Genomic DNA, 15016 nt, shown 5'->3' with positions numbered 1-15016 from the left:
GGATGCAGAGTGAACAGTGAATTAAATAGGCTAGATATGAAGGCAGGGAGACAACCAGAAACCTGTTAAAATAACTGTGGTTAAAATTGACAAGGGGTTGATCTGGGCAGTGACTGAAGGAGGGATAATAAAGAAGATATAATAAATATGAATTCTAAAGATAGCAAGTTTCCTGCAAGTATCACTATTCTAAGGCATTTCTCATTTGGTTAACAGGGTTAAAAGGCAAATATGATAGGCTGAAAATCATGAATATGGCCATTTATGTAGCCGTCTCATGTAGTAACGGGCATTTAAACATGAAATATTAATGTAATATTAGAATAGCTTACAAAGAAGCTTTGCAGAGTCAATCATTCTGTTTAACGATAATTTTAACACTGTCTTAGTACTGAAATTGTACTTTTCAGCTGCTAAAGATTAAGATCAACAAACCCATGAAAAAGTATCAGCAGATCAGGACTTGGAACAGAAGTGATTTGTTGAAACTTTTCAAATAAGAGAGAAAGAGAGACAGAGAGAGAGAAGGAGGACAGAATCTTTGACAGGCAGAGAGAACTCTGGCCTATGTCTGAATCAGACCTGCCCACTTGCTCACAAATATACTTTCTGAAAAGCAAAGAAAGTATTTGCAAAGTAAAAGAAGAAGATTTGGTTGTCCAAAGAATTTAAGACTTGGTCCCAAACTATGAGTCATGACACCCGTGTTTTAATTTCTTGGCTGTGGCTGAAACTCAGTTGACAACTTGAACAAGTTACATCAAGCCTTAATTTCCAGGCTATAAATGGGTATAGCCATAAGTGACCCCTACTTACCTGTTTATGTAGTTGAATAGATGACTTGCATATGTCTATTAAAGGCTCTAAGTCCCTGCTCAAAGGCTAGCATATAGGTGTCATTACTTCGATGGTGGTGATTTTGGAGACTGTGAGCTTTGAAGGTGGTGAGTTTGAGTTCCCTAAAGGGGCAGACTCATGTTGTCAAAGGTGCCAACAATAGATACAATCAGCACTTTCTGGGTTTACCTGGCCAGCCAAAGAATGAGATCAACTGACCTATAAAAAGTATCAGAAGATTTGGACTTAGAAGAAGTAGAAGTCACATGCTGAGGGTTTGCATATCAGAGAGAAAGAGAGAGACAGAAAGAACAACAAAAAAATGTTTGCATGTGAAAATAACTATAATCACTTTTTAAATTTGGTAGCTGGGTGATATGGTTTGAACCTGTGTCCCCACCAAATCTCAGGTGGAATTGTAATCTCCAGTGTTGGAGGCAGGGCCTGGTGAGAAGTAATTGGATCGTGGGGATGGGGCTCTCAAGAATAGCTTACACCATCCCCTCTGTGTTGCTCTCATGATAGTGAATGAGTAACTTCTCAGGAGATCCAGATGTTTTAAAAGTGGGTAATACCTCCTTCACTTACTTTCTCTCTTACTTTTTCTCTGGCCATGTAAGATGTGCCTGCCTCCCTTCACCTTCAGCCATGGTTGCAAGTTTGCTGAGGCCTCCCCAGAAGCTGGGGAGATGGCCAACGTCATGCTTTCAGTACAGCCTGCAGAACTGTGAGCCAGTTAAACGTCTTTTCTTTATGAACTATCTGGTCTCAGGTATTTCTTTGTAGCAACGTGAAACTCATACACTGGGTTACATCAGGCACTGTGCTAGCTACTCATTAACTGTCTGCACATTCGTGATCTTATTAACATTTCTGTCTAGTACACAGTAGGCCCTCAATAAATATTAGTTGCGAAAACAATTCTTTGTGGCAAGTCCTGTTACAACCATTTTAATTATGAATGTGAGAAACAAGACTGGGGGCAATGAAGTATGCAAAGTTCCCACATGGTCTCTCTAATCTCCCTGCCCCCACTCTCCTTCCCTATTATCACTGTGTCACCAGTGACCCTTACAGTTCCTGGGCTATGTAATTTTTCTTTCTTCATTGTTGGCTATCATTTGACTCTATTTTTCCAAATCCTGAGAATTCATCTCCCACTTCTCTTTTTGGGGGAGAAAGGTGGATGGTGCTGTTCATACTCTTCCCCACCTTGGAAGTCAACAAATGTATTATCTACATTTGTAACATACGAGGTATCTACTCTAAATAGAGTCCTCTTGACATCCAGAGTTGGGGGCTCTTATCAAATAACTGGCAGGAACCAAATCAGATCTTTGACATTCATATGGGAAAAGAACCAGCAACATTTTTTGTGCCTTATTAATGGACATTTATTAAATCGTTGGTAAAAAATCTAAAGAAATGCAAGGCCAGATTGAATGATTCACTCAGCCAACTGGCATTAGTTAAATATTAATCTTTTTTATGTATCAGGTGCTCTTCTAGGTGTTGAGGAGATACAAAGACCAAAAATAAAGCATCAATCCTGGCCTCAAAGAGCTCAGTCTAGTCCAGAGGCACATACAGTTGCTGTTCACTACTAGAAGATTCTGATTTGTGATATTGCCTACCTGTTAAAATTTATTTGTGACTTCAAACTCAATACTCCATTGCTTTTGTGATCTGTAGATATTCCCCAAGCATGAAGCACTTGAGGCACCCAGACAGGCCTGTTTCCAGCTGAGGTCCAGCAAGACCATATTCTGCCTTCTTGTTTCAGCTCTCATACAACGTCCTTTTTGTGATCTATTTAGTGCTACACTTCTTTCACGTTTTTGTGCTTGTTGACCATGATTTCACTGTTAAATAATGACCTCTAAGCACAGTGCTGAAGTGGCATCTAGTGTTTCAAAGAAGGCTGGGAGGTTCCTTGCAGAGAAAACACATGTGTTATATAAACTTCGTTCAGGCATGAGTTATAGTGCTGTTACCATGAGTTCAGTGGCTTTTGTTTTTGTTTTTCTTTTAGACAGAGTCTTCTTCTGTCGCCAGGCTGGAGTGTAGTGGTTGGATCTCGGCTCACTGCAATCTTCACCTCCCTTGTTGAAGTGATTCTCCTGCCTCAGCCTCCCAAGTAGCTGGGACTACAGGCATGTGCCACCACATCCAGCTATTTCTTTTGTATTTTTTTAGTAGAGACAGGGTTTCACCATGTTGACCAGGGTGGTCGCGAACTCCTGACCTCGTGATCCACCCACCTCGGCCTCCCAAAGTGCTGGGATTACAGGCATGAGCCACCACGCCCAGCCAAGTTCAATGTTAGTGAATCAACATTGTATATTAAATAAAGTATCTTTAAACAGAAACAGACATAAAGCAAGTTTATGTGTTCATTAGTTGACAGATATGTGACCAAAGGCTTATAGGAGCTTAACCCTACATTTCCCCTAGAAGCTTTTGCTCAGCATTTATTCAGTATTTAAGATGGCTTTATAGAATATAGCTACTGCACATAACAAGAATCAACTATGTAGAAACTTACCCAATCATCACGGCTTGGTGAGTGCTCCTGTAGAGGTATGAGTGCTAGTCTATGGAAGCACACGGGAAAGAACAATTTATTTGGTCATGGAGAGTTGAAGGAGTCATTATAAAGGGGCTGCTTTTGAATCAGTTTTCAAAAATAATGAGTAGAAACTCAAAGAACAGACCAGGTTGAAAGGTCATTCAAGGCAGTGGTGAACCACGTGTAAAGGAAGGAAGGTCTGGAAGAGCCTGACATGCTCTGTGATTAAAAGTGAGTAGAGGCAGAGCTCTTAAGTCGTGTGCTCTAACTCAGCCACAGGCAAGGATTTCCAGTCATCACAAAGTTTCTCTACACAGTTTGGGCTGCGATTTTTGCAACAAGAAAGTGTGCAGCATGTCAGCTGTGAAAATTGGCTCAATGTTCATAATCAAATCTATTATGCTCCCTCTGAAGCCTAGTCCATGTTTCCGTAGAAACCCCTAGTTATATAAAGGGGCCCTGGCCAGCAATTGGCAGGAAAACCCACCACCTTTGGAAGCCATTATAGTAATGCCAGGGGGAAAACATTATATCATTCCTGCTGGAGATTAGTGAGCTTGGAGGGCAAAAATAAAGATTCCTTCCTCACAGAGTACCAAGCACAGAGCACCACAAGGCTTCACCACACAGGATTCCTCTGTCTCCCTGCCCTGTTCTTATCTATGAATTAATCCACCAGCCAGTGGGTTAATAAGCACTTTAACACAGCTTGAAATGAGCACTTACTTCCTACACGCCCAGTGCAATTCAAGGCACCATGAGGCCACACACACACACACACACACACACACACACGACATTTTACATATTTTTTCTTTTACAGCTACAAAGCAGTTTATAATAGCCTTCATATCAACCTTCTCAGGTAGATTTTATTACTCCAATTTTATGGAAAAGAAAACAAAAACACCAAATGATAAAGTATCCAGTGAGTGGCAGAATTCAGATTTATGTTCAGCTTTGACTTCAAATCTATGGTTTCATCTGTAACTCAGAAAAAATTTAAAAAGTCCCTGTCCCTGAGAAAATTGTTTATGTGAAAAGTCCTGAATGCCACTACTGAGAAACAGCTGTCACGTGTGATGTGTCAAAGGAGTAAGTGGTTCACACTGTTAATCTTATAGAAACATTCAGAGGACAGAAGTTTGAGCCCAAGGTATCACACTCTCCCCTAGGCCACCATTAGCATTGGAAGAAATAATTTTTGGTAGCTGAGATGGCAGAGGTAGGAATGTCATTGAAAGTCCAGAAGCAGAAAGGATCCTTTGAAGAGAGAAAAGAGTCAAGTGGGAAAGGGAAATGGAAATGGTTGAGTGAGTTGGAGGGAATGCTTCACATGGCCTTGGACAGGTCTCAGTGGGTGGAGAGGGCACTGCTGCCTCCCCTTCTTTCTCCATCCACTGTTGTTAAGGACCTTAACCTCTCATCAGTCTCCTTATTCGGGACTCTGGTCAAGGCCACTTAGTCCCCAGGAGCTCCCAGGATCAAGTACAGATTCTCAGGCTGATGTTCTAGCTCTGCATCTCTGGCCCATGTTGCGGGATCCCCCCGGTATGCTGGCCACCCCGGACCACTTTTCACCCAGGCTCCACTTTGCCTCTCTGAGTGGAGTGTCTTTGTCCCCACTTCCTGCCTATTGAAGTCTAACTCCCCACCTCCAAATTTAGCTTAAAACCGCCCTTTTCAACACTCTGCTCTCAGTTTCCCCCAATCACAATGAATTCTTTCTTTTCCTGGGCCCACATGGCAAATATCTCTATTGTATACCATTTCCACAGCCAGCCTGTCTATGTCCTCCTCAGGACCAGGGAACTGTGTCCTTATTCCATCACTTAGCGCAGTGCCTGGCACATCATCCATGCTTCATCAATCTCTTTTAAAAAACAAACACATAAAAAAGATGTCCTTGAGACTAGAATAACTAAGTTTTCATTTAATTTAATAAAGATATTAAGATTTGTTTTAGCAAACATTGTGACAGACAACCACCTGAAATTCCATCTCAACTTACCTGCATCCTAAATGACAGTTTAGTTTCACTATAATCTTTATTATAATAACCTTTAAACTTAGTATTACTGATAAAGTTAAAAGACTTTCATCTGGTTATTGTGTCTTAGGAAACAATTATTAAATTCCACACTGATCATTAGAAAACCCTATTATTTCATAATAGGCTGGGCAATACTTTGCAGGCATTCCTCGATTATTGAAACAGAAGCCATCTCTAAGTGTGTGGAAGTGAAATCTCAGGCATCAAATAATCTACTCACAAACTTAAGCTATATTATTAGAGACAGACGGGTGTAAAGTGAAAAGTTTTCGCACAGTCTGAAATGATAGTGTTTTATGGGGATAAATGGTGTCTTTGGTGTTTGAGTCCTTGCTGGTCCCCAAACCTGGCCAAGCTCAAGGGGGACAGATTATGACAGAAAATTTTAGGGGTGTGTGTGTGTGTGGTGTGTGTGTGTGTGCGTGTGTGTGTGAAGTAGACACGGTTTAGCTCATTGCAAGAAGGCTTTTCTCATAGAAACACTCACTCAGATAAAACACCTTTGCAGAGATTGACAAGCGAGGCTGGTGTAGGGCATGGGGAAAACTCAAAAAAATAATGGGAAAGTGTTTTTTCTGGTCCTAAGGACCCCTTCCAAATGGGAAATAATTTCACTCTAACTAGGCAGTGCCTTCCTGCCCTCTGTGAATTTTTGCCAGAAAAACAGACCAAGAGTCTTTGTGGGCAGTTCAGGAGAGCCGTTCAGAGCCGAAAGGAAACTTGGGCAGCAAGTCCTTCCAGGAGAAGTACCCTGGATATCAGAGAGGAGAGGGGCCTCAGCACGTTCTCCTGATCCCAACCCACACAGGGCCCCAACCTGTGCAGTGTCGGGCACATACCTTGGCACACTATGGGAATTTAACACGTTTCGTGATGTTCTGGCTGATGGACTAGGAAAGGAAGCAGCCGAAGCCGGGGTCCCCAGGAGCTCTCCCTCCCCTCAACAGGAGCTCTGACTCACAACCTGTTTGGCACTGCTGAGTCCTCTCTGGTTTCCTGAATCTCCCTCTCTCTAATGCAAAAAGCCTCCATGGCAGATGTTTTAGAACAATGATCCTGTCAATGATGCTTTCCTTTTGCATCCTAGAATTTTTTAAGTGTTTTTGCGGACTTACTCTTTAAGGTTAACTACATCTTTTGGATTGAGCCTTCGGGAAGCCTTTACTGTGGTCCCATGGGATAACTGCGGGCCCCCAGGCTGGAGATCTGCTAGTAGGGTGGGCGAAAAGGAACTGGGAGCGAGGCTGGGTTCAGAATCTCAAATAATTTGGGAGCGGGCCTAGGGATTGGGATAATTTGGCTGGCCGTGGATTTGAAGGTGAATGTGCGTCTGAGATTGCGGGGATTCCTCCTTTTTTTTTGGAGGGCAACAGCGGGTGTGGAGGAATTCGGTGTGCAGAAGCAGAAAGGTCTGCTGCAGACTTCCTCTGGGCGGGCAAGGCCAAGAGGCCAAGGCTGAGAAGGGGCAGGGGCGACCGCGCCTGGGAGCAGAGGGCAGAGGCGGGAAAGGAGATGGGGTCGCCCGGGCGGGGGTGAGGACGCGGCGGGTGACAGCGCGGGTGGGGATCCCCGGGGCTGGGGCGGGGCGGCCGCCGCGAGCCGGGCTGGGGGCGGGGCGGGGCGGGGCGGGGCGAGGCGGGGCTCCGGGGCCGTCTCGCAGGCTGCGGGAGAGGCGTCCACGGCGGCGGCGGAGCGCGCGGCGGAGCTGGGCGGCGGCGGAGGCGACTCGGTGAGCGCGGCGCGGCTGGGGGCGCGGCGAGGGCGCGGGCGGGGGTCTGCGGGAGCGGGGCTCGGCCCGCGCGGGGCACCGCGGGGCGGGGCGGGCGCCTCCCGGCTACCCTTCTCCCCCCGGACGCCCCTGCAGCCTTCGGGAGGGAGGCGGAGCGGAGGACCCGGTCCTGGAGCCCTTCTCCGGCGCTCCCCGGCCAGAGGTCCCGCTTTGTGCCCCGTTGCCCCCTTTCTGCGGTGGCTGCCTCCTGATTGTGTTCCTTTCCCAGACCTCCCTCCCTCATCCCTCACTCACTTACCCCCAGGTATCATAAGCTCCAGTCTTGCAGGGGACCTGCACCCGAGGCCCGGGGCTCCTGGACACTCTACAGCCCCAGAAGGAGGGATGGACCTCCCTCCCCCGCCCCTGTACACCTGGACCCTTCTGCTGCCACCTGCCACAGGCGGTCTTATCCATCCAGAAAGCTGCTGTGCCTGGGACCCAGCACTCCTTGCCGTCACCCTCTCTCCTCTCTCAGAACCCAGAACCCCAGTTTGGAAAAAGGCACCTTTCCAATATTGAGCTTTGGGAACAATTTGACCCACTTCCCAAAATGCTGGTCCCAGGCCAGCCATGCTTTTTGGTGGAGCCACCTGCCTTGTCTGCCAGGAGACATTCACTGTCAAAATGGGCCAGCCCTTCCCTGGGTCCTCTTCCAAGCTGCTCCTACTTGCTAGCCAATGTCCCCAGAGATCAGGGCCACTAGCTTTGTCATTTAAGGCCTCCAAAGCTGTTTCCCATCCCCAGAATTCCCCCAGTCACTGTTTGGGGAGTGCCAGGTGCAGAACTGATGGAGTGACCTTTCTGGGTCCAGGGCCTGATGTCCTCTCCCACATCCTTGTTTACCCACCTGCTCCCCAGGGAACCCCAGACAGGGTCATGGGGCTGGAGTTTAGGGCCTTGATCTCCTGTGAACCTCCGTGACCCTCCTTTTTTTCCCTGTTAGAAACTTTCCTCTCTGTCACCAGTCACTATCTCCTTTGGATGGGACTTGGGCCATCTGCACAGCATCGAGTCCCCAGGGCACAGAATGCTGATCTGGGACCCTGGGAGGCTGGGACTTGTGCTGGGCCAGCAGGAGGACAGTGGCTGCTAGCCGAGTCTGGGCTTGGGGAGCAGGGGTCTTTGGGTGGATCGTTTGTCAGCTTTCACTTATCTCCCGTTGGGGTGCAAGGCGTTGCTTTGCAGTGGAGACAGGAGGCAGAGCAGGGGCTGTTTTTCCTGCGTGCTTCTGACTGTCTTGTGTTGCTATGGTGACAGTTTTGCCTGTCTTCTTCCTTCTGACTCTTCTGGGAGCTGGTTTTTATTGGTCTGTTGTCCTGTCTTTCATGGCTCTAATTTCTCCTTTCTACTTGCTCTGAAATAAACAGTCATAAACATGGGCGCTGGGCCCAGGCTGGGGGCTGGCAGAACTTCACCTCCTGCTGGCCCTGGGTTCCTGTGAGGGGAGAGTGGGAAAGCGAGGTGGAACAGACCTGCCCACATTCCCTCCTGCCTCTGGGCTCTGGCTCTGGGAAGGAGGCAGCAGCATCACAGCTTGGGCACATAGTGGGTGCATAGTGCCTTGGTGCTAAAAGTAGATCCCAAATGTGGTGAGGGACCTCACTGGCGTTACTTCCTTTCATCTTCACAATAGCCACGTTGGGCAGGGGCTCTTTGCACTTTGCAGATGAGGAAACTAAGCTCAGAGCAAGTGAGCTATTTCCCTGAGGTCACATTGATTTGAGCACACAGTCAGCCCTCAGTTTTGGTTGAATGAATGGAAAAGTGATGAGACTGACGTACATGCATCTCAGCTGGGCTCTCTGGTCCAGTCCCAGAGGGACCACAGAGACCTCCTCAGTCCAGCTGCCTAAACCCGCACTCCAGGAGGCTCTCGGGAGGTGTCTCCACTTTCCCTGTCCCCGCTGGACTCCTGTGGAGGGAGCTGCCTGGTGTGTCCCAAGTGTGCCCTTGACCTGAACTGTTGAGGACCCCAGCTGAGAGCAGAGCGAACCACTTGTGACTTCCTGTTTTTACTCAGCACCAAGAAGGATTCAGTTTGCTTTTACTCCCAGGCCCAGATGCAACCGGGTAAGCCAGGGACACAGAGTTGAGTAGACCCTCCCAAGCCACCTGGGCAGGGAGTTCATAGCTCATAGCCCAGGGCCATAGGGGCACCCACTGTCAGCTGTCAGTGAGTCTCCACTGTGGCTATTCCCTCCCTTCCCTGGTGTTTTTGCGTCAGTACTCCCTTCACGTTGCCATGCTCTACGTTTGTTAAAAGTAAGCTGAGCAAGTATTACGGTAGCATGAAAAGACCAGCGAATCAAGAGCCTCGGTGTCAAATGCTGGCCCTGAGAAAATCAGTTCACTCATATAGCCTCAGTTTCTCAGGCTTTAAAATGGGGTTGATGACATCTATCCTATTGGCCACATTTGTCTGTTCTTTTAGGATGGAATAGAATAGCCTACAGGGAGTGCCTTGAACACTTTGAAAGGCCGAAGGACCCATAATGTCCTGGTTCTTTTGGGAGATATCAGTGTTAAAGAAAGCCCTGACCTACTGTTCAGAGACTGAGAACCGACTTAGGAATAATTAGGCTATAAAATCTCAGTGTTAGAGGCATCCTCCAGAGCATTTTGCCCAGCCTTGATGTTGAATTCTTTAATTCATTTATGTACCCTACGTTTATTGAGTATCTGCTCTGTACCAAATACAGTTTTGGAAACGAGGAATTCAAAAAGTGAACAGTTTTTCTGTTTTCAAAAAAAGAAAGAAATGTAGTTAAGGGAAAAGATCCTTGTAATACAGTGAGAGAGGTGGTGTGATAAACGGAAGGGCAGGCTGATGTGAGCCCAGAGATGGCCACTTGACTAAGTCACCCATGAGGGTTGAATCAGGTGGCCTATGCATTGTGGCTGAATGTATTTGTCCTTCTACTGCCCACTTGAGGAGCAATGGAGTGATGGCTAGAGAACCACTCATCAGCCATTGTGAGCAGGGTAGGGAAGAGAAGCATGGTAGGGAACCAGGCCGGCCTTTCTCATTGAGTTTTGACTCATCCTTTCATAGAAGCCTCCAGTTCCTACTTCATCAGGGTTAAAATCTTGTCTCATGGCTGCATGAAGTACCTGACAAGGCATCATGGTGATTGGAAAGAAAGTGGTCTTAAGAGTCAGGCATGAGTTCAAACTCCACTACTGCTTTTTCTTAGCTGCGATTGAAGGTGCATCTAACCTCTTTGGGTCTCAATTCTTACATCTAAGAAATTGCAATAATTATACTTGCCTTCTAAGATTTAAATGATCTTATGTATTTAAAGGGTCTGGCACGGTGCCCGCCTCACAGTAGACTTGCTGTTATTTAGTTATATTGATTAGAAATGTGTGTTCTCAGTTACTGGGCCTCTGGGTCACCTTAAAACCATGGTACAAAGCTCTTTGGATGAATTCTAGCCTTTGGAGAGCCATTCATTATCTGAGAAGGTTAAAAATTGCCTGTGCTCAGGCTCCTAGCACTGCTGGTTAATTTTCAAGTTATCTCACACTAGATAAGCTATGTTCCACAATACCACTACAATGCAGGAATTACCAACACTTTTCATTTCTCAGAGGAGAACAAATCTGAGGTGGCAATAAACACCCTGAGTTTTAGAAACTTATTCTATCTCTGAGAATACTTTAAAATTAATGCTTCATATTTTGTATTCTGAGCATGTTGAACTTTTTTTTAAGCTACCATAAACATGAATATACATTTTTCCCAATTATCACTACAACTCTGTGACTTTAGTATTATTGTCTCCATTTTACAGTTAAGAAAACAGGGAAAGGTAAAGTCCCTTACATCGTGTCTAGCATCTAGGAAGCGGCAGGACCAGAATTTAAAGCTAGGTTCTACTTGCTCTTTGTGCTGTGGTACACAGTCTTGTCACTTCCTTGGCTGCCATGTCAGTGACCTAAAATAATTGTGTTTGGATAATGCAGGCAGATTTTAACAGGGGCGGAACTGGTCAGCGTTGTAACTCAGTATCTTAGTAAATATTTAGAGAGTTTATTAGGATTTAGCTCTCAACATAGCCTTAAGAAGGGTTTCTGCAGTTGGCTGGGGTTTTATTTCTACAAGTGGTAAATAGAAGAGGAGTTTGACACATCTGAGTTAAGGGGAAGTGTTTGGTGGTGCTAGAAGTAGCTTCCTTTGCCCAAGAATGGATTGCTGGTTTGTCACTGAAATAAACTGAACCTTTAGGCAGGCCAAGATTTTGTGATTGAATTTATGAATGGGAAGCATAGCAGTTGCTTTCCAGGGATACAAAGACAGGAGAAACACCAAGGTCAGAACATATGAGTGGATGACTCTTCAAACACAAAGGTGATTTGGATTCAGTCTATTTTTTTTTTTTTCTTATTTTAAGACAGAGTCATGCTCTGTCACCCAGGCCAGAGTGCAGAGATGACTTTGTAGCTCATTGCAGCTTCGACCTCTCCAGATCAAGTGATCCTCCCACCCCAGCCTCCTGAGAAGCTGGGACCATAAGTGTGCATCACTAAGATTTTTTTTTATTTTTTTGTAGAGATGGGCTTTCTCCATGTTGCCCAGGTTGGTCTTGAACTCCTGGCTCGAGCAAGTCTTCCGCTTCAGCCTCCCTAAGTGCTGGGATTCAGTCTGTCAGTACAGCTATCACCTAGGAAATTGGAGATATTGAAAAGCAGTTATAGAAGTGCTCATGAACCTTTCTCGTGTAATTTAGGAGCCTAATTTCCCTGGTTTAAGAACCCCATTTTCCCCACAAATCCAAGAGCTGAAAATGGGTACCATGTTTCCCAGCCGTGTGTTTACCAGGTCCAGCTTAGCGCTACAGACAGATGCGTTTCTATTTGCAATTATCTCAGGGCCTGAGTCTGGTGTCTGCTTATTTAATGACTTCACTTTCTAATAAAAATTCTGTATGGTGTAGATAATTAGATTTTTTAAATGAAACTGGGGAAATGGAGTGCCCCAAAGAGTTTAATTGCAGTTTTATGATGGATCAAGCATAAAAATGAAATTAGTTATCTGACAAATATGTATGGGGTGGGTTCTTGCCTTGTGTTGCACTAGGATACAGCGATCAATACAACATCACCCCTGCTCTCAGGTGGCTGTCCCTCCACAGCAGAAGCAGGGGAGGAAACACACGTCCAAGTGGAGCTTGGCCAGTGTTATACAGAGCGCAGTGTGCTGGGGGAAGAGGGAAGCATTGTTTTGACCCTTACTCCAATAGAGTTCATTCCTTCCACATGGGCGCTGTCTGGGAAGCACCTGAATTACACCTGACATTGCACGGAGAGGGAGCACAAAGCAGAAAGCACATGTCCTGGAAGGCTGCCCACCTAAGCTCAGCTGTCAGCTGCAGGCCTCACTTCCTCCTAAGGAAGGAGCAGGTCTCTGTGCTTCAGTTTTACTGGTGGTGAAATGGGAAGGCTGGATTTCATGACTTGAAAGGGCCTTTCCACATCTAGCCTGATGATTCTAGTGAGCTCTTGGGCTCATTTCCTCTAGTGACAGGTCAAGAGGCAAAACCTAGCCGTCTTAGTTAGCAGGGTTGCCAAGAGAGAGCTGGGATGTGGAGAACCAATGTATCTTCAAAGAATCCTCTCAACGAGACGAGAAGCCCTGCTTTCCTTCCCAGAAAGGAAACGACTTTCTGGTTGAGGCTTCTGCTAAAAGGCTGATGACAGTGAGAAGAGACAAGCAGAGACACAGGAGTGGCACAGAGGCGCAGCTTACTCGTGCGTTCTGGAGCCTTCACCACTGTGAATGCAGGAGGAGGCTGACCTCCCAGATGCCCTGGTTACTGCAATGTGCTCTTTTGTTTTAAGTTAATGTGGTTTTTTAAAAATTATTATTTAGTTTGATGACTCCTGAGTTTCCAAATTAAATGCACAATGATTTTGTGATCATGAGGAACAATGAGTGACACACACCTATCCCAACATTCTTCAAGTTCTCTCATTCGCGTTGGCAACCAGATGCAGGCCTTTCCAGCCACAGCAATGAGGCTGGCTCCCAGTCACCTCAAGTAGAGGAGCTTCATGCTGCGGTGGGGGCAAGAGCAAGTGGAGAGTCCAAGAAGCCCCAGGTCTTATAGTCACTCTGCCCACTCACAGGCAGCCTGGGCTTTGGCAAGCTGTCTGATCTCTTGAGTCTTATGTTTCTACTGAGCCATGTAGGATATTGTCAGCAGGACAATGATAAGCATTTTGTACCCACTTTTAGCAATCTTCTGAAGAACTTTTGCAACAGATATTAACCCCATTCTATGGATGGGGAAACAGAAGTCCAGAGGTGTTAAGGAATTTACATAATGTCACCTCATTAGAAAGGTGGCATGTTTGGTATCTGAAACCACATCTGTGTGCCTTCAAAGCCTGATCTCTCTGTACCGCCCACACTATAAATAAGAGCTGAGCATAGGTAAGGAGCGTGGAGTTAATTAGCATGTGTCTTCGGTAGAACTTTCATCTCAAAGAGGTGGTAAGTTTCTGCTAGCTAGAGGAGGCTCCTTATCCTAAAACTGAATGAAGTATAGTTTGTGTTTCAAGTGCTTCCCTGTGACTGGTGTTTCTGTGTTTGGCTGACATCCTTCAGGGCATCCTTTGCTCAGCTCACCTCGATGGAGGATGCCACCCAGCAGTAATGAGCTGAGCCTGCAGTGAGTGCAGCATATGGCCTTGCTGAGCTGTGGATCACGCCCAGTCGAGGCAGGTGGTATCCAACTTACTTCTCAGGCCCTTCCCTGGGACAGCTTGCGGTCATGGGAAGGAACACAAGATAACTACATTCTTAGCTGACAGAGTGACAGACGCGCATGTAGATGACACCCCTGCTCTTTCTCTGTTCCACAGAAACTGGGGGGGGGGGGGCAATGGTTAGATAGATAGGTAGATGGAAGGAATGAAGAGAAAAGAAAAGGAAGAAAAAAGGAAGGGAGGAAGGACAAGAAAATAAAAAAGGAAAGGAAAGAAAAGGGAACCCGAGACCAGTGGCCTTTCCAGGGCTGAGACAAAAACTCAGCTCCCACAACTCTCTGAAATCCAGACAAGTGACATCTGCTTCTTGAAGTTCTGGAGCAAGTGTTTGGAAGCAAACAGACCTGGGTTGGATGGAATCTTGGCCCTTCCCTTGGGCAAATTCCTTCAGCTTGCTAAGTTTTCCAGTTTGTGAACTAAAGTTAATAATGTTTGTGTCTCAGGAATAGGGTGAGGAATATGTAAATTCAATGTACATCCATCCGCCTTTTTGCCTGATCTTTGAATAAAATTTGCTTGTAAAGTTTTTGCTACGTCCTCTAGGTTCCTCTTTGTTTGTTGTTCTGGGTGGGAAACGACATGACATGACGTGAAACTTCTCCTTTCTCTGACTACACATTCCTGAATCGTCCCTGAAAAAGCCCCACATAGTCAGCCTCTCTGGACTTGTGTTTCTAGCTTTTCAGCCTTCAGTTTATGCCTGAAGTGAACCTAGCCGTATTATTTCCTAGATTATAACAAGGATGATGATTTCTGTCAGCATCAAGCACTGTACACGCACTAGATGATCAATCTCCTTATCGTAAGTGTTTTTCCTATTTTTTAAGAGTGTATTTTTTTCTGGAGTGTTACAGTTTTAAATCCAGATCCTTTCGTACCTTCTGAAGTAATAAACGGGGTCACAAGCTATTTTCTGACACATATACATTCACTTATTTTTAAGTCCAAAATCCAAAAAGCTCTGAAAATGGGAAGTTTATTTCATCACGCATTTGAAAGCAAAAGCTGGCCCAGA

The 15016-nt window shown here is 45.9% G+C and overlaps 1 protein-coding gene across 4 annotated transcripts in view; it reads left to right on the top strand.

Moving 5' to 3' along the window:
• Positions 1 to 7096: 7096 nt before the first annotated feature.
• The window catches only part of CYRIA (CYFIP related Rac1 interactor A), a 116458-nt gene continuing 108538 nt past the window's right edge, over positions 7097 to 15016 (top strand). The window contains exon 1 of one of the 4 annotated variants that reach the window (XM_039479256.2): positions 7097 to 7188. The gene's annotated coding sequence lies outside the window, so the exon portion shown is untranslated. Of the gene's footprint in view, positions 7189 to 7318; positions 14804 to 15016 lie in introns of those variants that run through there. The other 3 variants (XM_039479257.2, XM_039479258.2, XM_074394269.1) reach the window with 3 other exon arrangements.

This window comes from Saimiri boliviensis, chromosome 1, assembly GCF_048565385.1.
Source record: "Saimiri boliviensis isolate mSaiBol1 chromosome 1, mSaiBol1.pri, whole genome shotgun sequence".
Classification (NCBI taxonomy): domain Eukaryota; kingdom Metazoa; phylum Chordata; class Mammalia; order Primates; family Cebidae; genus Saimiri; species Saimiri boliviensis.
This window is presented reverse-complemented; position numbering and strand designations above follow the sequence as displayed.